Here is a 7,860-nt window from a genome sequence, read left to right as displayed (position 1 = left end):
AAGGAGTCATGCACACAGGGACAAAAGTTTAAATCTGGCCTCAGCTTTTATGTTTATTCTTTACTGACCCGTGTGAAAAAAGAATACATAAAATACCATATTCAAACTGAGAAATATCATGAGGAATGATACGTTCCTTCATCTTTTGAGATAAAAGAGTTCATTGTACTATGAAAACATAAACTTTCAGAACTGAAAACTTGCTCCACAGTTAAAAAAAAACTTTATTGATGTCAAACAGCAAAAATGGCTTCAAAAAAAAAGAGCACCAAATGTCTAAAACTTTCTGATGTCAATAGGCAGTGCTGGGTAGATTTCTTACAAATTGTAGTCAGTTGCAATAAATTGTAGAGTAAACAGTAAATTGTAGTTAGTAACGTAATCTTTTACATTACACATTTTAGGTAATGTATTCAGACTACTTTTAGATTACTTTTAGATTACTTTTGAACCAACTTATTTATCATATTGTATTGAATAGGACAGTCTTGTACCTGATTGATATATAAATGCAAAGAGAAAGGAAATATATTTGCATTTTTTGTTAACATGAAGGGCATTAAACATTACATTACATCCTATTTTAAAATGTAACATAATCCAATTGCAAGTACTTTATTTTTGTAATCTGATTACATAATCTAGAATCTAGTTGCTACTGTCAATAGACATATACGAGTACATAATAACATTAAAAGTGGACTGCAGGAAAGGGAAAACATCATAAAAAAACCTTTTAGTACATCTGCAATTACGTTATCATACTGCATTTATAAATACTACAGCAAACCGTCCTAATAACTAATTACACTGATGTAGTAATGCGGTTCTGCTTCATTTTCATTCTCTGCTCTTTATTGTAGGTCTTGCGAATGTTTGTACAGGTTGAATTTCAGATGGGACAAGGCAGCTTCTGTAAAATCAACAAACATCTACAAATGTGACAGAGCCTCACTATGGGGCAGAGGGGGTTGCTAATGTTTGATGTTTGTGCTAATTATCCGCTCCGCAGTGACATTGATAACACAATCACATGCTCTGCAAGAAGAGCATACCGGAGAATGTGTCTAAGGAGGGCCTGGAGTAAAAACTGAAGTGTAAATATTCTCAGAAGCCTTAAGATCTCTTGTCTTCTGTGATCAAACAAACTACAGTACAGGACCGATTCTTTGAAGCTGACAGGCCTTCAGTTCGAGCCTCGTGACTTGAGTTCATCGTGTCCAGTGCGTTTCTATAAGCAGATGATAACAGACCCCCTGCTATGGATCGGTGTTTTGAGGTGAGGGGTCTCTCGGATTAGATTCACATGCAAAAAAGCACTTTGGTCTGGTTATTTTACACTCAAAGAAAATGTAAGATTTAAATATTTGAATTGGATATAAAATTTCCATCCATTTGGTTTACACAGTTTTAACATAAACTAATAAACATTCTGTGATGCATATTTGTCAGTCATAAATAAATGAAACAGGTAAACAAAGGTAAGATTTCTAGGCCAGGATACGTAATTTGTAATATAATGGATATTTTCACCCCCCTCCCCTTTTTTTTATTAGATCTGTTTCCATATAGATGCGCACATTTGTTGCAAGGTGAGAATTTAGAATTGGTTTGTGGCATAATGGTTCATCCGATTGGTTGCGGTATAATGATAACCTTTTTAGTATTCTGAGAGCCTGCAAACTGCAAAATGTCAGTGTCAGCACTCTAACATAAGACACAATGCTAAGCAAAATCACTCTCGGGCCTTATCAGGACTTTTTTGGCAGGCCGGATCAAGCATCCTAAAAAAAGAGTACAATATGTTGTAGCTTCCCATGCAGCTTTGGCCTGTTCTTATGAAATATTCGCGGACTATAACCCTCGCCCGCCGCCGCAGATTCAGATAAATGAGAAAGGGTGATATAAAGGAAATTTCAGCCATGATTTCAGATGAAGTAAAATTCCATTTGTGGAGATGGCAGCCGTGCTGCATTGCAAGTGGTGGCCCATATCTCTCCATAGACTGTCAGTGGACTCTTGTCAGCGGCTCCTTACAGTAATGCCCGTGACCTTTATATGATGAAGCACTGAGAGTCTCAGCTGTGGCATGTCTCTCTGTCTTAGGGATGGTCGACAGGAAGTTGTTCTGACCCTCCCCAGTGCAGGGATGCATGACAGAGACCGTAGGGCATCGCAAAGGCCACTATTTATCTTTGTTACACCTTTTCAGATTAGAAAAGGTTCCAATTCCATATAGAAAACATAACTTTTTTTGCCTTTTAAGCCAAGCATGCATGCATTGAAGCTGGTGTGCAACAAAAAGTGCCAGATGGTAGGGGACTTCCTGTTGCTGTCCGTTCTAGTATGGGCACTTGTGAGATGCGCTGCGGCTAGTTGCAGATGCTACAAGACATTTCAAATTGGTATTAAATGCTTCAAGTGACTAGCAAGAAAAGGGCCATGAGCAACAGCCAATTAAATTACAAGAGGGTACTCTTGTTCCAAGATGTTCTGCAGATCAGTGCATCAAAATAAACACAAATAAGAAACAATGAAGGTGCTGTTACAACACAATTACCATCGTTCAGTAAATTTTGCATGATTAGGAATTTCGCTTGAGGGCGAAAAACTTCCCCATGCAGAGTTCAAACTGGTCAAGCAAATTTGCCGCGTTGACCAGAGAGCTGCTTGGTTTGAAAATGACTGCTGCATTGCTTCATACATTGCTACACTATTTACAATAGACAATTTTTTTAGCATCAAAATTTGAGTAGCATGATAACAGTGGCTGCAGTTAATGCAACCACACCTTTGCTGTTGTTCTGTATTTGTATTATTAATATTCAGGAATGATTTACTGTTTAAATTATTGAAATTGAATTGATATATTCTCATAACTAACCCCTAATCTTAAACATAACCATTGGTAACCCTCTAGAAATATTAACCTTACTTGTTTCTTTATATCCATATTCTAGTTTAAAATTAGTTTTTTTGGAAAGAAAGATCTTATTATTCAATGCAGAAGAAATCTATTTTCTATGTATGTGCAAGATGTACATTATTATAGTTCATATATACACAAACCCGATTCCAAAAAAGTTGGGACACTGTACAAATTGTGAATAAAAAAGGAATGCAATAATTTACAAATCTCATAATCTTATATTTTATTCACAATAGAATATAGATAACATATCAAATGTTGAGAGTGAGACATTTTGAAATGTCATGCCAAATATTGGCTCATTTTGGATTTCCTGAGAGCTACACATTCCAAAAAAGTTGGTACATGTAGCAATATGTTACAGTACAGAAGGGACGGAGGCAGATGTAAAACAAACAGTAAGGTTTATTGATACCAGCAGAGGTTGACAGAAGTGCAGGTGAGTAATACGTGATGTAGAGATGGATATTGCAATGCAGAATGGAGATACTGTCCTTTATGTGGTCATAGGATAGAAGAACTGGGATGGCGGGATGGCACTGGAGACTTGGAACACTGGAGACTTGGAACACTGGAGACTTGGAACACTGGAGACTTGGAACACTGGAGACTTGGAACACTGGAGACTTGGAACACTGGAGACTTGGAACACTCACACACAGGAGGAGAAGCACACGAGGGAAACAGGAGATGTTGGAGACTGGTAAGTAGTTCGTCTGGAGTCCTTAAGGTAAGCATACAGGTACATATGATACAACGAGACCGGACAGTGAGTGTGTGTGAGTGTAGGCTTCTTATAGTGCTGGTGATTGCGGTGATGATGAGGTGCAGGTGGCGGTGATTAGTATTCGGGTGATTGAGTGCGCTGGGACTGAGTGAGGGTGGAGCCTGGTGTGTCTGTGACACAATAAGAGGCCGGAAAAGTTAAATGTACATATAAGGAACAGCTGGAGGACCAATTTGCAATTTATTAGGTCAATTGGCAACATGATCGGGTATAAAAAGAGCCTCTCAGAGTGGCAGTGTCTCTCAGAAGTCAAGATGGCAGAGGATCACCAATTCCCCCAATGCTGCGGCAAAAATAGTGGAGCAATATCAGAAAGGAGTTTCTCAGAGAAATATTGCAAAAAGTTTGAAGTTATCATTATCTACAGTGCAAAATTTCATCCAAAGATTCAGAGATTCTGGAACAATCTCTGTGCGTAAGGGTCAAGGCTGGAAAACCATACTGGATGCCCGTGATCTTCGGGCCCTTAGACGGCACTGCATCACATACAGGAATGCTACTGTAATGGAAATCACAACATGGGTTCAGGAATACTTCCAGAAAACATTGTCGGTGAACACAATCCACCATGCCATTCGCTGTTGCCGGCTAAAACTCAAGGTCAAAAAAGAAGCCATATCTAAACATGATCCAGAAGTGCAGGCGTTTTCTCTGGGCCATGGCTTATTTAAAATGGACTGTGGCAAAGTGGAAAACTGTTCTGTGGTCAGACAAATCAAAATTTGAAGTTCTTTTTTGGAAAACAGGGACGCCATGTCATCCGGACTAAAGAGGACAAGGACAACCCAAGTTGTTATCAGCGCTCAGTTCAGAAGCCTGCATCTCTGATGGTATGGTGTTGCATGAGTGCAGGTGGCATGGGCAGCTTACACATCTGGAAAGGCACCATCAATGCTGAAAGGTATATCCAAGTTCTAGAACAACATATGCTCCCATCCAGACGTCGTCTCTTTCAGGGAAGACCTTGCATTTTCCAACATGACAATGCCAGACCACATACTGCATCAATTACAACATCATGGCTGCGTAGAAGAAGGATCCGGGTACTGAAATGGCCAGCCTGCAGTCCAGATCTTTCACCAATAGAAAACATCATAAAAAGGAAGATGCGACAAAGAAGACCTAAGACAGTGGAGCAACTAGAAGCCTGTATTAGACAAGAATGGGACAACATTCCTATTCCTAAACTTGAGCAACTTGTCTCCTCAGTCCCCAGACGTTTGCAGACTGTTATAAAAAGAAGAGGGGATGCCACACAGTGGTAAACATGGCCTTGTCCCAACTTTTTTGAGATGTGTTGATGCCATGAAGTTTAAAATCAACTTATTTTTTCCTTAAAATGATACATTTTCTCAGTTTAAATATTTGATATGTCATCTATGTTGTATTCTGAATAAAATATTGAAATTTGAAACTTCCACATCATTGCATTCTGTTTTTATTCACAATTTGTACAGTGTCCCAACTTTTTGGAATAGGGTTTGTATATGCTTATATATTTCATTATAGCTATGACGTGGAGCTTCTTGTCTGTGAGTGACCGATAAAAGGTAAAGAAATAGTGTGTTTATGATTACAATATTATATTAAAATAATATGATAACAAATACAAGCTTGCAAGATCAAGCAGCATAATGAACAATGTAACAAGTCCTTGATAAATGAAGAGAAGTCATGGTCAGTTTAAGGTGGACTCAGGTCCTCTTAATTAACACTGCACTGGTGCGTATTTAAACAGAAAACAAACACACTGGCACAACACGTGCTTCTACAATAAATCACTTTCTTCAGTCATTCAGCTTCTCTTAACAGCTTTGTTTGTGTGCCCGAGTCCACCAGTCTCTCTCTCTGTGGCCCATCAGCTGTCGGACCTCCACGCCAATCACTGCAATCAGACACAAGTGTTAGTTGCGTTGACCCAGGCTGCATCCGAAAACTTAAAATGCTGCCTTCGGAGGATGCATTCCAAGGTAATCAAGACACATCTGATTGCAATGTTCTCAGACAGCAACATAGTGTGGCCCAGATTCGGCCCACATCTGGTACATGTGGATTACACCCGGGCCAGATGTGGGCCAGATCAGGATCAGCTATATGTTGCTGTCTGGGTTAGCTTCACTTCCTGTCTTCTGAGATACCTTCATCTGATCGATTATTGAAGGCAGCATAGATGAATCCTTCACTGCCTTTGATATCCCACAATCCTATGCTTTCCATTCTTCGACAGTTGAGCTAAAGAAAATAAAGATGGCATCTGAAAGTTGTGGTTTCTAGTCAGTTTGTGTGTAAATTTACTTTTTCCACTTCTGATGTCAAGAAATTACTACAGTAGTTATTAAATATTTGTTTAGTTCTCAACAAATCTCGCTCTGTTTTGCTGTAGATCATTAAACGACACGACAACAATGTAGTAGAAGTTAAAAAGTTTTCCTTTGCGTTTTTCACATACAGATGACAACGTTGTCAAAACAATCCCCATTACATGGATACTTGAAATCGACTAAAATGCTGCATTGTTGCCAAACCAGTAGTTGGCGATATCACATTGTAAAGAAACACTACGCGCCTATAGACTGAACACATAATATGCATGGGCATGAATGAAACAGGTAAAAAAAGGGTAAGGATATGTAAATTATGCTTTCACCCCTTTAGATCTGTTGCCAGATGCGCGCATTTGTTGAAAATTAAAAATTGGTTTGTGGCATAATGGTTCATTTGATTGGTCGCAGTATAATGATAACCTTTTTAGTTTTGAGGGAATGTTTAAATGAGAATGCAAATGGAAATGTTTTTCCTTTGTGTTTTTTGCATACAGACGACAACGTTCAATCCATGAAAACAACTAAAAGCGCTGTATTATTCATGCCAGGCCAGTAGTTGGCGATGTCACTTTGTAAAGAAACACTACGCAACCTACTAAACACATAATATGCATGCGCATGACGTCATCATTTTCAAAAATTAGCATTTTTGTAGTTTACACAGAGATGATAATGGTATTGTTTTTAAAAATTTGCACTTTGAAACCCATGTCCAAAAGTTTGCATTTTCAGGCCCCCAAAATGCTGTTGTCGTGTAAATGAACGGCCAAAACGCATACATTTTTTGTGTAAACACCCCAGGACTAGTCTTATAGTGGGCACCGGGCCTTACCAGTTTCAGGAAAATGGGAAAAAAAGAAAAGATATTTTTATCCCTCATTTATGTATAACTGAATTAAGTTGATGTATTCAATTTATTTTCCCTTCTGTGCAGCAGAAAATGTGAAATGAATAGCACATCAACTAAAAACGCACAGCCTTCCAAAGCCTAAGCTCTTCCTCTGAACATGAAAGCCCTTCCAGAGAGTTTAGCCTACAATGAAGTTTTTGATGTAGTCCTTACCATCTGAAGTGTCCTTGAAGTAAAAGAAGGTAAGAAGAAAATAGGATCGAGATGTTTTCAGTATATGGGTATTCTGCATCCCTCTCAGACATTATATCAGCCGTAGAGTCACTGGACCAGTTTAACTCCTTCACAAGCTTCTATTATTTTCCTCAGATGAAATCTCAGCGAACAACGCTGAGAGGCCTGTTTATTTATATATTTCTGGGTATAACTTATTCATTCTGCTTTTCATATTTCAGTGGTTTTCAAACTGACGTCTGTGTTTGCTTTCAAGCCCTTTGAAATGCTTGGATGTTTTTTGAATGCTTCATCAGGACCAGGGTTGAACAAGTTTTACTGTGAGGACTTGCTTGGCTTTATTCAGACTGCAAAAGTATGTTTTATTTTATATTTATTGGTTTATCATATTCATATCAGTGACTATGGCCCAAGATGCTGAGATAGGCTTCAGCATCTGTGGTTTGGAGAACAGCTAGATGCATAAATCCTATTAGTTTGTCTGTACAGTACTGTGAAATGTTACAAAGTCTTTGTGTAACTTTTGGCTTTAGGGTCACAATTTTATTGTTAAGGGTGTGGATTCTGGAATCCACTGCCACTTCAGTATATTTTGAGTTATTTATAAGTTATTAATCAATATTTATCCTTCTAAATATTAAATGACTTCTTCAGTGTATGTTTAAGCATTTATTTTCCTTTTCATCTTCAAATATTACAGAATATGATGCATAATGTCTATACCTCTCACTGAGAG

The sequence above is a fragment of the Megalobrama amblycephala genome, linkage group LG1 (assembly GCF_018812025.1).
Source record: "Megalobrama amblycephala isolate DHTTF-2021 linkage group LG1, ASM1881202v1, whole genome shotgun sequence".
Classification (NCBI taxonomy): Eukaryota; Metazoa; Chordata; class Actinopteri; order Cypriniformes; family Xenocyprididae; genus Megalobrama; species Megalobrama amblycephala.
Note: the sequence above shows the minus strand (reverse complement) of the source record.